The 18321-nt window shown below is 39.6% G+C and overlaps 1 long non-coding RNA gene across 26 annotated transcripts in view; it reads left to right on the top strand.

Annotated features, from left to right (window-relative positions):
* LOC149122245 (uncharacterized) overlaps positions 1 to 18321 on the top strand; it is a 129109-nt gene that overhangs the window by 42670 nt on the left and 68118 nt on the right. For 22 of the 26 annotated variants that reach the window (XR_016220509.1, XR_016220525.1, XR_016220511.1 and 19 more), the window contains one exon: positions 17461 to 17536. The exons of 3 other annotated variants lie outside the window; for them this stretch is intronic. This is a non-coding gene — a long non-coding RNA (uncharacterized LOC149122245). Of the gene's footprint in view, positions 1 to 1579; positions 1629 to 17460; positions 17537 to 18321 lie in introns of those variants that run through there. One more of the 26 variants, XR_016220530.1, reaches the window with a different exon arrangement.

The following is an 18321-nucleotide window of genomic DNA, read 5'->3' as shown; positions in this document are numbered from 1 at the left end:
TCAGTGTGGGAATGACTGAATGGTAAGAGGTGCTAACTGTGCTTTGAAGTAGTTTAAGTATTTCTTATGTCAGCCAAAATTAATTCAGATGTAAGGATAGGACAGGGCTTGCAGATGTGGCGAGTGGGGCATTGGTAGACACTTACAGGGTTTGGGGGAAGCCTGAGGTAGCAGTAAGGAAGTGACAGTTAATGTGTTTGTGTGTGTTTTAAGATTTGTTTATTTATTTTTGAAAGACAGGGTGACAGGGAGAGAGGGAGAGAGAAAGAACAAGAGTGAGAGCTAAAGCGAGAGAGAGAGAGAGAGAGAGAGAGAGAGAGAGAGAGAGAGAGATCTTCCATTCACTAGTTCACTCCCCAAATGCCCACAACAACTGGTGCTGGAGCAAGCTGAAGCCAGGAGCCAGGAACTCCATATGGGTCTCCCACATGGGTGGCAGTGACTCAGATACTCAGGCCATCGTTTGTTGCCTGCCAGGTGCATGTTAGCAGGAAGTGGAGTAGCCATAACCCCAGCCAGTACTCCAATATGGGATGTCGGCATCCCAAGCCATAGCGTAAGCTGCTGCATAGGATGCCTACCCAAGAAAGTGTTGTTGATGCTTTTCTAAGCTATTTAAGGCTTTCTTCTATTAAACCAACAATGTGTACTTTCATAATACAATAGAGTGACTATCTTCCAGTATTGATGATCTCATTTTTTTTTCAGAAACTCTGAATTCCAATTTTATTATATTTTCCAGTGGGGAAAAAAGGGTCTAACTTATGTATGTATTTCTAAATTTTTTTGAAAGGAACATTTTTCTTTATATCAGCACATACATTTCTAGACTATTTTACTTTATATTTTAGCACAATTCTACTAAAACCATAAAGATCACCTTTCAGTTAAATCTCAAAAAATCGTGTTAAAACCACCTCTGTTTATTTGTATCATAGAGGAAACACTGAAGATTTCAAAGAAATTTTTAGTTCTATTTTTTTTTCTTTTGACAGGCAGAGTGGACAGTGAGAGAGAGAGACAGAGAGAAAGGTCTTCCTTTTGCCATTGGTTCACCCTCCAATGGCCGCCGTGGCCGGCACGCTGCGGCCGGCGCACCACGCTGATCCAAAGGCAGGAGCCAGGTACTTCTCCTGGTCTCCCATGCGGGTGCAGGGCCCAAGGACTTGGGCCATCCTCCACTGCCTTCCTGGGCCACAGCAGAGAGCTGGCCTGGAAGAGGGGCAACCAGGACAGAATCCGGCGCCCCGACCGGGACTAGAACCTGGTGTGCCAGCGCCGCAAGGTGGAGGATTAGCCTAGTGAGCCGTGGCACCGGCCCGAAATTTTTAGTTCTGTAATGTCGGAAAAGTAAATAGATACTGGCAATCAGATGAATTCTATGATAACAGCCCCTTGAGCCTGTTTGGTAAAACATTAGAGCTACAAAGAATGATGGGCTTTGCAAGTAGTTTCTGCCGAGTGAGCAATAGCGCTTGAAATACAAAGAAACAAAAAAGAATCCAAAGGCATCTTTATGGAGGCTAGGGCTCAGCATTACTCTGAAAATCATACCGTTTCCTGTTTCCCTTTCAAACAGGTGACACACTCATCAGGTATATTGCTCCTTCTTCAAAGAAGGTTTCCAGCATTTGTGTCTCCATTTCCTTTTTTCATGGCACGTTTACCCCTGGGTGCTCAAACAACATTTTTTGCATGTTTATAAAACCAGTGACAACCATAATATACAGTTGTTGTAATAATACCAATGATGATTTAAAAACGTTTGGAATAAACTGATCATGTAACAATCCGTTCAGCTAATTGACTCTCCCAGTACAGTTACAGTCACAAGGCAGGAGCCACGGGGTCTGCTCGTTTGGTTGCTCATGGCAGGCTTGCCAGGAAAGTTCACCCCAGACAGATCCAGGGGGTCTACCCTGGGTGCTGTACCAATGACATGGTTGTAAATAAAGGCTTTATTTCCCCTCCTTCTTTTATCTTTTTTATGCTTTGTTGTTTACAGATTTATTCTGTTATGTGTATATCATCCTGTTGTCATGAGAATTTTTAAAATACATGTTGTCATGTGTTTAAATTTTCCCTTAATTTATTATAGAAGTAAATTCTGTAAAGACATCTGTTTCTACTTTATCTTACATTTTAAAGTTTTGTTTATGATTCTTTTTGAAGCAGGAATATTTTTAAATTTAAATATTATATTTATTTTCCCCTTATTCTCTTCTCTGTTATACTTTACTTATTCTTTATAATGGCTGTAACTATGCCTTAGACATGTCCAAAGAGAGCATCTCTATCATAAAGGAACGAAAGTAAGGTTTTATTCCTTCAATTTCTGTCTAAGGGGCCTCATTATACACTTTAAGGATGGCCTCCTAAAATCCTTTGCTCTAAGACACAGAGTTAACTTTCCTTAACACACTTTCCACTCTGCAGGTGTCATGTTGAGTCTTTTGGAAGAGTACTGTTTTGTAGAATTATATACCACCAATTTGTATAGGTGAAAGAAGGAAGGAAAGAAGGAAGGACGGAAGGAAAAAAGGAAGGAAGGAAGGAAGGAAGGAAGATCTTCCTGTTATTGGTTTACTGTACAAATGTCATAATTACAGGGCTGGATCAGACCAAAGCCAGTGTCTCCTATATGGGTGGCAGGGACCCAAGTGCTTGGGTTATCATCTGATGCTTCCCAAGGTGCATTAGCAGCAAACTGGGTTGTAAGTGGAGGCAGGACTTGCTCTCAGGCATTCTGGTATAGGATGTGGGCATCCCAAGTGGCAGCTACTAGCTCCTTGTGCTGTAACATCCACTGCTTTAAAAATTTATTTATTTTCTGTTTATTTGAAATGGAGATATATATATATCTTCCATCTGCTGGTTCACTCCCCAGTAGCCACAATGGCCTGGCCTGGGCAAGGCCAAAACTGGGACCTGGGAACTGAGTTCAGGTCTCTCACATGGTTGGCAGGGACCTAAGTATTCGAGCCATCACCTACTGCTTCCAAGGGTCCACATTAGCAGGAAGATGGAATTGGAAGCAGAGTCAGGGCTCAAACCTAGGCACCCTGGCATAGGATATGGATCCCACGTTGCAACTTAAAAAAATTAATTTGGAAAGCAGAGAACGACAGGTAACTTCCATCTGCTGGTTCACTCCCCAAATGCCTGCAACAGCTGGGACTGGGCAAGGCTGAAGCCAGGAATCAGAAATTGAGAGAGATCTCCTACTATGAGTGGGAAGGTGCTCATTAGCAGGAAGTTAGTTCAAAAGTCGAGTCAGGACATGAACCTAGGCACTCCACTATAGGATGTAGGTGTTCCAAGTGGTGGCTTAATTGCTGTGCCAAATGCTCACCCCAGCTTTGGCTTCTTCATCTGTAAAATAGGATTATTACCTCACAGAGTTACTGTGAGACTCAAAGGAGGTAAAATTTTGAAGGTGCTTTATAAACCACAAAGGGCATACAGTATTCTAATTCCAAGTGATGTTACTTGATAAGTTTTCTAAAGGCTATGTTTTGAGAGGCAGGAAAGTTCAATCACATTGCATAAAGTTGGATTTCAAGTCTTCCTCTTACTACACGTGTGACTTAACCTCTCAGCCTCACTTTGCTCTTCTGTAAAGTGAGAATGGCAGGGATGAACCAGCTAATCCATGCCAAGTGCTGCTGACAGTGCTCAGCACATTCGATCAGTATCACCCATCAGCACCATTAACATCATTTTTCTTAGATTAGAAAAAGGAATGTTTTTCTTAAAGTCCATAATCACCTTTTATCAAGTGGCTCCCCCACCCCTGTGAAGTATCAAGAGAATTGAGTATCAAGGGAATTGATTTAGTTTATTTCTTGGTGTAAATATACATGTAAATATAGTATAGTTTGTTGACTTAAGGAGTCCATTCATGTTATATATGCTTCAAGAATAGATGTTCCTAGCGAGGGCATTATGGCACAGTGGGCTAAACCACCACTTGGGGTGCTTGGATTTTCTGGAGTCAAGTCCCACCTCTGCTGCTGATCCAGCTTCTTGCTGATATGCATGCTTGGAGACAGCAGATGATGGCTTAAGTACCTGGGTTCCTGCCCCTCATGTGGGAGACTTGGATGGAGTTCCTGGCTCTTGGCTTCAGCCTGGCCCAGCCAGCTGTTGTAGGCATTTGGGGAGTGAGCCAGTGGATGGAAGATCTCTCTCTTAGGAAATTCAGATGGCCAACAGATGCTTGCAGAAATGCTCGGGATCACTAGCCATCAGGGAAATGCAAACCAAAACCACAATGAGGTTTCACCTCACTCCAGTTAGGATGGCTTGCATGCATAAATCACAAATGACAAATGCTGGTGAGGATGAGGGGGTGGGGGAGAAAGGTACCCTGATCCACTGCTGGTAGGAATGGAAAGTGGTGAAACTACTGTGAAGGACAGTATGGAGATACCCCGGAAATCTGAATATAGACCTAGCAAATGATCCAGCCATCCCACTCCTGGGAATTTATCCAAACCAAAAGAAATGAGTAAATGAGTCATCTGTACCCCCATGGTCATTGCAGCACAATTCACAATAGCTAAGATATAGAATCAACTCAGATATTTATCAACTGTTGACTGGATAAAGAAATTATTGTATGTATACATTATGGAGTACTATTCAGCTGTAAAAAAAAAAACACTGAAATCCTGTCTTTCGCAACAAGATGGTCACAACCTGAAATCGTGAAATAAACCAATCCCAAGAAGACAAATATCAATCTTTCCATAATTCAAATCAACTGATAGAATACCTGAAATGTAATATACTGGAGCAAAATAGACATTTTGAGAATGGGTGATTGTTTATAGCCCTTGTGCCTTCCATTCAGGAGTAATTATTGGTTTAGTTTAGTTTTGTTTTGTTTTCTTTCTCTTCACACTATTTGCTGAACTCCTTCAATTAGAGTAGGATTAACTATATGATCACTAAGTATACTGATAATACATCATTGTAAAAGTTAAGAATGAGAATCCAAGGGTGGGGGAAGGTTGGAATGTGGGTGGAAGGGAGGGGAAGTCCCACTATGTTTCTAAATCTGTGTATATGAAATATATGAAACTTGTATAACTTAAATAAAATTAAAAAAAGGGAATCTCTATTTCTGTTGTTCTGCCTTTCAAAGAAATAAAAATAAACTTTTTTTAAAAAAAGATTATTTTTCATGAACAGCTTATATTTCTGATAAGTTGTGTGCATACAGCATTTTGGTAAATTTAATTATATTTTGAGTATAATAAAGAACATAGAAAATCCTTGGAAGAATAAATGATCCTTTCAGATGTGATCACTTAGTTTATTCTTTCTTAAATATTAATTTTCACAGTTTAGAAAAGAAATCTGGTTACATCTGTGTTCATAATCTGTGAGAATTAGTTAATTAATTATTAATCTCTTTTAAAGGAATTACCAAAATAATCAAAATAGCAGTCTTGTGAAATTAGTTCAAATATTGGGAGATAATGGATCAAGTAGTTTTAGGAAAATGCCAAATGTAAAGTCCGAATAAAATAAATACCAGAATTTTAAAAACACATGAATAAAAAATTGTGTGATTTTTGTTGCATAGTATTAAACGTAGCAGGATCGAGGGGAATCTAAAAATGGGTGCTTTTTCTCTCTTCTGTGCAAGCCATGACTTACACCACTTGTAGTTCAAGTATGATTGCTTTCACATTTTGTGTGTTAATACTTCGGTGAAGTATACAACATAAAAGTAAATTAAATGATTGATGACTGCTACATAAGCCAACACTGATTTCAGCCAATCAGAATGTTGCAGTTTTGGCTTAACCACAAGAAGAGTCTGAGACTCATGGTTTCTGTGACAACCCAAGGTCAGGTGACCTGGATGCATCTTGCCAAGCTGTTCCTGTGGACTAAATAGGCTGTTTGTAAACAGGATGGTTAAGTATTCTCTCACAAGATTTCAAATTCACAAAGTATGAGACAGCTGGGTGAAGGGTCAAAGGTGAAAGGTAACAAGCCATTTTGGGCCCGTTCTTTTGTGTAGCCTTTGGCTGCCTTTCAGACTGAGGTCTTGGAAATAGTTCACACATAGGCTTTCTGCCAATAGACTACTGAGAGTTGGCTGAGGCAGGATTCTATTACAAAATCCTCTCCCTTTCTTCCTTTCTCTGTCTGTGTCTTAGTGTCTGTAACTTATAAAAATGCAAGGAATTTTATAAAAACTAAATTTATAAATGAAGCAACCAAATAAATTCATGTTTTATATGAAATAAATTTAGAACAACTTTTTGAGGACAGTGGACTAAAATTGAATTTATTATGAAAAGTAAAATGACTTGCAAACTACATTTTAGGAAAAGAGTAAGTGTATTGAGATAGCAAAGGAAATTAAAAATATTGGCAAAGTACCTTGGGTCAATTGTAGGCTTTTTAAAGAGGTGAAGTCTATGTCTGTTCAGCCTAAGCCACCGTCTTTAAACAGTCTAGCAAGATATTTTAAGGAGTTTATCTACTGGTGTATGTTATATTGAGTGTTACGATTTCCTGTGTATTATGAAGAAAAAAGGTATAAATTAGGCTTCCTCTGAATTTTTTTTGTCTTCCTTTAAACTTACTGCTGTTGTTATTCTTGCTTAGAGTAGGAATTCATTTCAGGAGTAGAAGAAACAAAAGTGATTTACCTTCTGTGACATCAGTGCTTGCCTGGAAGGACCTTCTTTCTTGGCTGGAAGGCTGTTTTATTTGTCTGCCTTGCCAGTTTGTTTTTCCTTTGTCTTGCTTCTATCCTACTACAGAATCACAACTGCTATCTTGTTTATTTTTGGTATATTTTCATTTCTGGATTTGCAATACTTTGTTAATTCAGATATGGGGTACTGGAAATCCTTAAAGTAGAAGCAAGTGAGAAGAAGGACAGTGACTCCTGAGCCAGTAAAAGAGCCATTTCCAAGCACGAAGGCACTGTAACTATAAATGCACTTCTTTGGAATGGTGGCAGTTACAAAGAAATCACTCAGTGAAATGGGAAAGTGAAAACATTTCATTAAGAAATTTAGTTTATTTGCTAGTGGAACCAAAGCATGCAGTTTGGATCATAAGCAGGGAGACCTTGGTTTTCACTGTTTTATCTGTGCTAGGATAGGCATGGGGCAGAAGGGACTTTCCAGTGTGTTCATAAAGTCTGATTTCATTTTTCCTTGTAGAATAAACAAACCCATTTTGTCTTTCAAACAGATTTTTTTTAAAAGAATATCTTCATTCATATGTGGTCTTGTCATTACTTAACTTTTTTTCAGTAAACCTAATAGGAAAACAAATTTTCTTGATATTTGAGTGGTCGTTTGCCATTATTTACCCTACCCTGAATTTCTCAAAATCACAAACAGTGGTTCAGCAGGAGATGTTATACGTATTGGTAAATAGGGTTTGTTTTTTATTAAACATAATGACATGTCGCTCCCCCTCTTTGCGGAGGAACGACACTAGACCCTGCGCTGTTCTTTTGTCTGCTCGGCCCTTCCCGGGTTTGCTGCTGGTCCTTCTCGGGTTGGCTGCCGTCCCTCCACCTCCGTGGAGGGGCGGGCCCCCTGCCACTTTCCCCACTTCCGCGAGGGAGCGGCACACCGCCAGCTGGCTCTCTCGGGGGCTGCTCAGATGTTCCTCAGGTGTTCCTTCAGATAGATGTTCCTGGTGCATGTTGTCTCTCTCCTCCTTTATAGTCCTCTTCCACCAATCCCAACTCTGCTACTCACACGCCGAGTACGCTGCTCTCCTCCAATCAGGAGCAGGATCAGCTCCTGCAGGTTACTGGTCGAACTGGAGGCAGCTGTGTAAAAGTTGTTTAATCCTCTCCCAGCGCCATATTGTGGGAGAGCAGATGCATAGAATAAGTCTTAATTCCAGTAACTTAGTCTAGTCCGAGTTGCTCCCCACAATGACAGGTTTCTTTTCTCTTATTATTTATTGGCTTCTAACCAGACCACATTGGGCAAATTAGAAGATGATAATGTTTAAAAGAATATATCTTAAAAATTTGGGCAGATCTTTACTTCTTTTCCCAGTGCAAAAGTTGTTAAAGAAAAGCCAGAAAAATATTTACTCCTTAAAAAAACTTTAGAAACGTAACCTTGGATAATTCACTGAACCTAACTGAATCTGTTTTCTTATGTATTGATCTTCAGAATTTTTCCCAGTTTCAAACTATAGTGTGTCTGACCACATTTAATTTTAGAAATGAAGAATTTTGGTTTCTTATCAAATTTTGTATTTCTGCCGTTTTTCTCAGTGGTATGAAATAGGTCATGACTCCGTCTGAAGGGACTGTGATATCTCCTTGTTTGCCTTTTTCTTATGGTCACTCTCACTCCCTGTGAAGTTATTACACTTTGTTCTGCAGCTTCTGCCTTAATGAGACCTCACTTGGGTCAGAGGAGAGGAACAGTCATACTTAGTGAGCCAGAACCTGACATGACGAGCACAGAAATCTCCACCCAAGAACTCTGGACTAAAATGACCATTTAAAACCGTCAAGGGACCAGCATTGTGGTACGGCAGGTTAAGCTGCTGCTTGTGGCATCTCATATTAGAACTTTGGTTTGAATGCTAGCTGCTCGGCTTCTAGTTCAGCTTCCTGCTAATGCCCCTAGGCAAGCAGAGGAAGATGGCCCAAGTGCTTGGGTCCTTGCCACACATGGGAACCTAGATGGAGTTCCAGGCTCCTGGCTTCTTCTTGGCCCAGCCCCAGCCATTGTGGCCATTTGGGGAGTGAACTAGCAGATGGAAGATCTCTCCCATTCTCTGAATCTTCCTCTCTCTGGGTCACTCTGCCCTTCAAATAAATAAATAAATAAATCTAAAATAAAATGAAATCCTTCAAATTGTAGGGGAGAGGCAGGCCAATGACCGCAATTAAAAATGGAGAATCTGAGTTTGACTTTATCAGTGATGACTTTTGTGATTTATTTTTTGGGCAAGTCATTGAGCATATTTGAGCTACTGTTTTTAATTTGTGAAAGTGGATATAGGGCTGATATAAAGATATATTGAGTCAATTTTTTAACAGAAAACTTTTATTTAATAAATATAAATTTTGAAAGTACAACTTTTGGATTATAGCAGTTCTTCCACCCATAATCACCCTCCCACCTGCAAACCATACCATCTCCTACTCCCTCTCCCATGCCATTCTTTATTAAGATTCATTTTTAATTATCTTTATACACAGAAGATCAACTGTATACGAAGTAAAGATTTCAACAGTTTGCACCCAACAGACACACAAAGTATAAAGTACTGTTTGAAGACAAGTTTTACTGTTAATTCTCATAGGACAACACATTAAGGACAGAGGTCCTACATGGGGAATGAGTGCACAGTGACTCCTGTTGTTGATTTACCAATTGAAACTCTTATTTATTGTGGGGAGCAACTCGGACTATACTGTTACTGGAATTAAGACTTATTCTATACATCTGCTCTCCCACAATATGGCGCTGGGAGAGGAGCAAACAGCTTCTACCCAGCCGCCTCTCACCAACTTGACAAGCTGCAGGAGCTGCTCCTGATTGGAGGAGAGCAGCGTGCTCAGCGTGTGGGTAGCAGAGCACGGATTGGTGGAGAGGACTATATAGGAGGAGAGAGACGGCATGGTGGTGTGGGTTGGTTGGAGAGTGCGTTGGAGAGTTCGCGGGGAAGTTCGTTGCTTCGTTCTTTCTCATTTCTCTCTACTCATTCTTGCTTTGGGAGTTCGCTGTTTACTTATTCTTACTTTACTATAGAAAGGACTTGTAAAAAAGGGGAACAACAAGCGTCCGGTCCGGTGCGGCTCCTCCGCGTGCTGAGGAGCAGCAATTTATGATGTCAGTAATCACCTGAGGCTCTTGTCTGAGCTTCCAAGGCTATGGATGTGCTTGCTTCAGTAGCACATATACCAAGGCTATGGAAGCCTCTTGAGTTCACAAACTCTGATCTTATTTAAACCAGGCCAGATTCAAAGTGGAAGTTCTCTCCTTCCTTCAGAGAAAGGTACCTCCTTCTTTAATGGCCCTTATTTCCACTGGGATCTCATTCACCGAGATCTTTCATTTACGTCATTTTTTGCCACAATATCTTGGCTTTCCATGCCTGAGAAAGTCTCATGGGCTTTTTTTTAGTCAGATCCGAATGCCTTAAGGTCAATTCTGAGGCCAGAGTGCTGTTTAGGGCATTTGCCATTCTATGAGTCTGCTGTGTATCCCACTTGCCATGTTGGATCGTGGTCTTATTTATGTGATCCCTTTGACACTTAATCCTATCTTTATGATCAGTTATGAACTTAAACTGATCATTTTAACTAGTAAGATGGCATTGGTACCTGGCAACTTAATGGGATTTGGAGTCCCATGGCAAGTTTTTAGCTTTACCCTTAGGGGTAAGTCCAAGGGAGCGTGTGCCAAACTGTACATCTCCTCCCTCTCTTATTCCCACTCTTATTTTTTCCCTTATTGTGTATTATTTTCAAATTTTATTTAATAAATATAAATTTCCAAAGTACAACTTTTGAATTATAGTGGCTTTTCCTCCCATAACCTCCCTCCCACCCACAGCCATCCCATCTCCCACTCCCTCTCTCATCCCATTCTTTGTCAAGATTCATTTTCAATTATTTTTATATATAGAAGATCAACTTAGTATATACTAAGTAAAGATTTTAACAGACAGCACCCACACAGACACACAAAGTATAGAGTACTGTTTGAGTACTAATTTTACCGTTAATTCGCATAGTACAACACATTAAGGACAGAGATCCTACATGGGGAGCAGGTACACAGTGACTCCTGTTGTTGATTAAACAATTGACACTCTTGTTTATGGCATCAGTAACCACCCGAGGCTCTTGTCATGAGCTGCCCCCCTCACACTCTTATTTTTAACAGGGATCAATTTTCAGTTGGATTTAAACACCTAAGAATAATTCTGTGTCAAAGAGTTCAACTAATGGTATTAAGTAGAAAAAGAAAATACTAAAAAGAATAAAATAGTAAGCTGTTTCTCGACAGTCAGGAAAAGGGCTGATCAAGTCACTGCTTCTCATAGTGTCAGCTTCACTTCCACAAGTTTCCTTTTAGGTGTTCAGTTAGTTGTCATAGATCAGGGAGAACATATGATATTTGTCCCTCTTGGACTGGCTTATTTCATTCAGCATGATGTTTTCCAGATTCCTCCATTTTGTTGCAAATGATGGGATTTCATTTTTTTTTTACCACAGTGTAGTATTCCATAGAGTACATATCCCATAATTTCTTTATCCAGTCTTCTGTTGATGGGCATTTAGGTTGATTCCACGTCTTAGCTATTGTGAATTCAGCTGCAATAAACACTGAGGTGCAGTAGCTCTTTTATTTGCCAATTTCATTTCCCTTTGGGTAAATTCCGAGGAGTGGGATGGCTGGGTCATGTGGGAGGGCTATATTCAGGTTTCTGAGGTATCTCCAAACTGTCTTCCTTAGTGGCTTTACCAGTTTGCATTCCCACCAACAGTGGATTAAGTGTGCCTTTCCCCCCACATCCTCGCCAGCATCTGTTGTTGGTAGATTTCTGTATGTGAGCCATTCTAACCGGAGTGAGGTGAAACCTCACTTTGGTTTTGATTTGCATTTCCCTGATGGCTAGTGATCCTGAACATTTTTTCATGTGTCTATTGGCCATTTGGATTTCCTCTTTTGAAAAATTTCTGTTTAGGTCCTTGGTCCATCTCTTAAGTGGGTTGTTTGTTTTGTTGTTGTGGAGTTTCTTGATCTCCTTGTAGATTCTGGTTATTAATCCTCTATCGGTTGCATAATTTGCAAATATTTTTTTAATTAATGTAACTTTCCAAAGTACAGCTTATGGATTACAATGTCTCCCCCCCATAACTTCCCTCCCACCTGCAACCCTCCCCTTTCCCACTCCCTCTCCCCTTCCATTCACATCAAGATTCATTTTCAACTCTCTTTATATACAGAAGATCTGTTTAGTATATATTAAGTAAAGATTTCAACAATTTGCACCCACATAGAAACAGAAAGTGTAAAATACTGTTTGAGTACTAGGTATAGCAATAAATCACAATGTACAGCACATTAAGGACAGAGATCCTACATGAGGAGTAAGTGCACAGTGACTCCTGTTGTTGACTTAACAATTGACACTCTTGTTTATGGCATCAGTAATCACCCCAGGCTCTTGTCATGAGTTGCCAAGGCTATGGAAGCCTTTTGAGTTCACCGACTCTGATCATATTTAGACAAGGTCGTAGTCAAAGTGGAAGTTCTCTCCTCCCTTCAGAGAAAGGTACCTCCTTCTTTGATGACCTGTTCTTTCCACTGGGATCTCACTCAATTTGCAAATATTTTCTCCCATTTTGTCAGTTGCCTCTTTCCTGTCTGTTTCTTTTGAAGTACAGAAACTTCTCAATTTGATGTAATCCCAGTTGTTCATTTTGGCTTTGACTGCCTGTGCCTCTGGGGTCTTTTCCAAGAAGTCTTTGCCTATGCCTATATCTTGCAGGGTTTCTCTGATATTCTCTAATAATTTGATGGTGTCGGGTCATAGATTTAGATCTTTAATCCATGTTGAGTGGATTTTTGTGTAAGGTGCAAGGTAAGGGTCTTGCTTCATACTTTGCATGTGCAGATGCAGTTTTTCCAGCACCATTTATTGAATAGACTGTCCTCCAGGAATTGGTTTTAGCTCCTTGATCAAATATAAGTTGGTTGTAGATGCTTGGATTGATTTCTGGTGTTTCTATTCTGTTCCATTGGTCTATCCATCTGTTTCTGTGCCAGTACCAGGCTGTTTTGATTACAACTGCCCTGTAGTATGTGTTGAAATCTGGTATTGTGATGCCTCCGGCTCAGTTTTTATTGTCCAAGATTGCTTTAGCTATTCGAGGTCTCCTGTGCCTCCATATGAATTTCAGCATCATTTTTTCCAGATTTGAGAAGAATGTATTCGGTATTTTGATCTGAAAGTCAGAGTTACACAGAGAGAGGAGAGGCAGAGAGAGAGAGAGAGAGAGAGAGAGAGAGAGACAGAGGTAGGTCTTCCTTCTGCTGGTTCACTCCTCAATTGGCTGCATTGGCTGCAGCTGCGCCGATCTGAAGCCAGGAGCCAGGATCTCCATCTGGATCTCCCACATGGGTGTAGGGGCCCAAGACTTGGGCTATCTTCTACTGCTTTCCCAGGCCTTAGCAGAGAGCTGGATCAGAAGTGGAGCAGCCAGGATGGAAAACGGTGCCCATAAGGGTTGCCGGCACTACAGGCAGTGGCTTTACAAAGATACATATTATAAAAGAAGTATATATATGGGGATGAGTGTTGTTGCACAGCAGGCTAAGCCACCACTTGGGATGCCTCTGCTCCATATTGGAACACCTAGATAGAGTCTTGGCTACTCTGCACTTTGGATCCAGCTCCCTGCTAATGTGCTTGGGAGGCAGCCGATGATGGCCAAAATTCTTGGGTTACTACTACCTACATGGGAGACCTGATAGAATTCTTGGCTCCTGACTTAAGCCTGGGCCAGCCCCAGCTGTTGTGAGCATTTGAGGAATGAACCAGTGGATGTACGATTCTCTCTCTCTCTCTCTCTCTCCCCCTCCCTCTCCTTCTCTCTCTCCCTCCCTCCCTCCCTCTCTCTGTATCTCTCCCTCCTGTCACTCTTCCTTTCAAATACATCAATAAATCTTTAAAAAATTATGCATGAATTTCAAATCTTTTTGCAGTAAAATAAGCTCATACTTTTAATTTCGTTTTCTACAAACTTTTGGAATTACTCCTGTATAAGATGATTTCAGGGGATTTTAAGAAATATTTCCTTATTTTTCCAGCAGCAGTAACAGCCATGTTACCAACTGTCATTTGTATTATGTGAGAAATAAATAATCTTTAGCACCACTAATGCAGGCTAACCAGCATATGTTTAAGAATATTACATACACTTGTGAGATATATATATACACACACACATATTTTTTTCTTCATTATTCACATTCTATTTTGAATTGCAGTAAGCCAAAAATAAGAATTACCCACCATGCTGTTCTTTTTTATTAATGGTTGTATTTTTAAGAGAATGAATTTGTGATTTCCTCAGTTTTTAAATTCATAAATAGTATAGAACATTGAAAATCGACTTCTTCCTCTCAATAGGCATTTAGAGAATACAAAATGTAAAAGATTTTAAGAATTCTCACCTCTGTTTATTTAACATTTCTGCTGCTTGATTTTGTTTTTATAGTTTTAACTGAAATAATTCTTAATTTGGTAAAATGAATATGAAACTCACATTTTTTTCTTTAAACTTTGACTATGTGACAGTCTTATTTTATGTTACCAGAGAAGGAAAGTACAATGTTATTCTGGTATTTCAGCTGTGACCATGATTACCTTTTTTCTCATTTAAGAAATTTGCTTTGTTTTGAAAGGAAAATGAGAATTTACTTGGATTCTTTGTAGTCTCCATCACATCTGGTGCAAATCTACTTATTAACAGGCTGGCCTACTCTTAGGAATTTTTTGGGAGCAGGCATTTCATGCAGAATTAAATCACTGCTTGGTACTCCCACCTCCCATATCAGAGTCTTGGCTCCTCCGCTTCCTGATGCAGCTTCCTGCTGAAGGACACCCTCGGAGGCAGCAGATCATGGCCTGAGTACGTGAACTCTCCCACCCACGTGGAAGGCAGCATGAAGTTCCTGGCTCCTGGCTTCCGCCTGGTCCAACCCTAGCTGTTGTGAGAGTGAATCAGCAGGTAGAAGATCTCTGTCTTTCAAATAAAAATAAAACTAACTAAATAAAAATTTACATAAAGAACTCTGAACTTAGATTAAGTAGTTTCCATGACTGGTGCATAGGGAGATTACTGATGCCATAAACAGGAGTGTCAATTTGTAAAGTCAACAACAGGAGTCACTGTGCACTTACTCCTCATGTAGGATCTCTGTCCTTAATGTGCTGTACATTGAGGCTTAATGCTATAACGAGTACTCAAACAGTATATTTCACTTTGTGTTTCTATGGGGGTGCAAACGATTGAAATCTTTACTTAATGTACACTAAACTGATCTTCTGTAAAAAAAAAAAAAAATTATCAATTCCCAACTTGACTCTCACTGGGATTAAACATGACAATAGGTCTGATCTGATTTCATCATCATTTAAAAAAAATCATCTATTATTTTTCACTTTATGTTTCTGTGTGGGAGCAAACTGTTGAAATCCTTACTTAAGGTATACTAAGCTGATCTTCTGTATATTAAGATAATCGAAAATGAATCTTGATGTGAATGGAAGGGGAGAGGGAGTGGGAAAGGGGAGGGTTGTGGGTGGGAGGGACGGTATGGGGGGGGGAAGCCATTGTAATCCATAGGTCGTACTTTGGAAATTTTTATTCATTAAATAAAAGATAAAAAAAAAGATTAAGTAGTTTCTAACCTAGATGAAGACATTCTTCATTCAGTAAAACCTATTTCTTCTTATAGAATGAATGAGATTATTAATACAATGAAATTATCACAAAATTTTTGTGTTGTATCTTATGAAAATTTTAATGATTAGTCTACCTCTCTGAGAACTTTCCTTAATTGACTGTTGTCATATGGAAATGGGATTTGACAACTTTTTTCAAGTGGAATTGGCATTCTTCATAGACAGTAGAATTTGGAAGTGTCATTAACGAAAATGTGGAGAGTAAGCAAAACAAATCTATCTGCAAGCTTAAGAAATGCAGAAGTAACCAACTAAGCTTGACTATTAAAAATTAAAATTTGAAACAACTGTTTGTTTTGACATGTGGAAACTATTATATTAATATGCATAAATAAAGTTCAGTTTTTTAATAGGTAGACCACATTTTTCTTTTTGTTCATGCAGTTTATGTAGAGTTCAATAGAATCTATATGTTACTATAACTAATAGTGAATATGAATTTGTCTCTAACATCCTATGATTTTTTTGTAGTTTTCTAATTTATATGAGGTGAACAAATCTCATGTATTTCATATATACAGATTGAGGAGCATAGTGATACTTCCTACCCTATTCTTCCTTCTGCCCACACTCCCATCCTTCTTCCTCCTTCATTTCTTATTCTTTATTTTAATTTTTACAGTGGCATACAAATCCTTTTATTCTTGGAGCTGGCATTGGGACGTAGTGGGAAAAGCCACTATCTGCAATACTAGCATCCCATATGGGCGCTGCTTTGTGTCCTGGCTGCTCCTCTTCCAATCCGGATTTCTGCTAATGACCTGGGAAAGGCAGCAGAAGATGGCCCAAGTATTTGGGTCTTTTCTACTCACATGGGAGTTCAGGAAGAAGCTCCTGACTCCTGGCTTCAGCCTGGCCCAGTGCTGACTGATGTGGCCATCTAGGGGGTGAACCAGTAGATAAGATCCCTCTTTCTCTCTCTGTCTCTCCCTGTCTCTAACACTGGCTTTCCAATAAATAAATCTTTAAAAAAGAAATCCTATGATCTTGACATTGAGACTTTAAATACAGTAATGCTCATGTTGTCTTTCCGTAAGAAGAAAAGATTTTTTTAAAAGCTCTACTAGGGGAAATGTCAATATGTGGTGAGTCATCAGAGATGAGTAATATTCTAGAAATTCACTAAGTTTAGGCTTCTTAAATGTTATATTGTCTAATTTTTCAAACAGCATATTATATTTTAAGTGTTATTGAAACCACAGTGAATATTTCCCTTTATATTAAACATAAAGAATTATCAATAATATCAAGAGATCTAGGGCTTTTCCCATGATTGTTCAGGTAGCCATCTTTCGAGGTCCTTCCCTTGGAAGCTTTAAAATTCACCTGTGTATACATTCCTGTTCTTTAGTGTTAGATATATGTAGACTGATGAGCTATTACCAGTGTCTGTAGTGTAGAAGTTATGGGGTGTCTTCAGGTCGTGCAGTGTGGGCAGGTTTCTGAGTGTGTCTTCGTTGCTACACATGTGAATATTTGTGTGGGTATTTATCTTCATACTTTCTATTTTAATTATTTATATGATGGAGTCACATCATACATTTTCTTAAATACAAATAAACATATTTGGCCAAAAAGAGAGAGAAATTAAAATATTCCAGTCAGTGAAATCCTGCCCTGGAATGAGTGTGAGATGTGAATGTGCTGTTCCTGTCCTCTCAGTTCCTGAATGTGTGCTGGGCTGAGTCCGTTTCAGGGGTTGAAAGACAGGTATTTTTAATCCATTGTGAAATGCAAGTTAACTAATTCATCTGGTATTCGGACAGATGAGATATGCAGGTCTTAAACATGCCATTGCTGGAAGGGAATTTGACCAAATGCAAATTTCTCAGAGATCAATCTGAATCTCTGAGAAAGAGGCCATTTAATGTAATGATTTTTGGGGGTTGTTGTTTAAGTAATTTAAATAGTCTAATAGATAGACTATATTAATCTGTTTTAAATCTACTTTAATAGATTTCTGCACCAGCCTGTGCCAGGATGATCTCTCAGATGAATGTCTTAAGCAGCTGGAAGGAACATGGTACTTTGGGTAAAGTGACCAACTTTGGCATCATTCCTCTTTAAACCCAGACCAATTTCTTTTCTGCTACCAGTCTACACTTGCATATGTTTGGTTTTTGTTTTTATATTTTGTCCAAAATACTTTGATGATGTTTCACTTAATCTTCCCTGACATAGAATTGATACTAAATACTTGAGGAGCAAATGGACAACTATACCACATAGATATGTTGTCTCCATTTTTAAAAAAGATTTATTTGAAAGGGAGAGAGAGAGAGTGAGAGCAAGAGCGAGAGAGAGAGAGAGCGAGAGGGAATCTTCCATCCACTGGTTCATTCCCCAAATAGCTACAACAGCTGGGACTGGGCCAGGCCGAAGGCAGGAGCTTGATCCAGATTCCCCGTGTAGATGGCAGGAGCCCAAGAACTTGGGCCATCTTCTGCTGTTTTCCCAGGTGCATTAGCAGGGAGCTAGATCAGTAGTGGAGCAGCCAGGACTTGAACCAGTGCCCATAAAGGATACCAGCATCACAGGAGGTGGCTTAGCCTGTTATGCCACAATACTGGTTCCAGTATTGTCTCCATTTTAAACATAAAGTTAATTAAAGAATTAAAAGGGAGAGAATGATCGAACATGGGAAGTGGGATACACAGCAGACTCATAGAATGGCAGATGTCCTAAACAGCACTCTGGCCTCAGAATCAGCCCTTAGGGCATTCCGATATGGCTGAAGAGCCCATGAGAGTATTTTAGGCATGGAAAACCAAGACACTCTGGAAAAAAACAAACAAGCAAACAAAAAACAAAACAACA

The sequence above is a fragment of the Oryctolagus cuniculus genome, chromosome 14 (assembly GCF_051225735.1).
Source record: "Oryctolagus cuniculus isolate XC-2025 breed Fujian yellow rabbit chromosome 14, ASM5122573v1, whole genome shotgun sequence".
Lineage (NCBI taxonomy): Eukaryota > Metazoa > Chordata > Mammalia > Lagomorpha > Leporidae > Oryctolagus > Oryctolagus cuniculus.
Note: the sequence above shows the minus strand (reverse complement) of the source record. Positions and strands in the feature narration are given on the sequence as shown.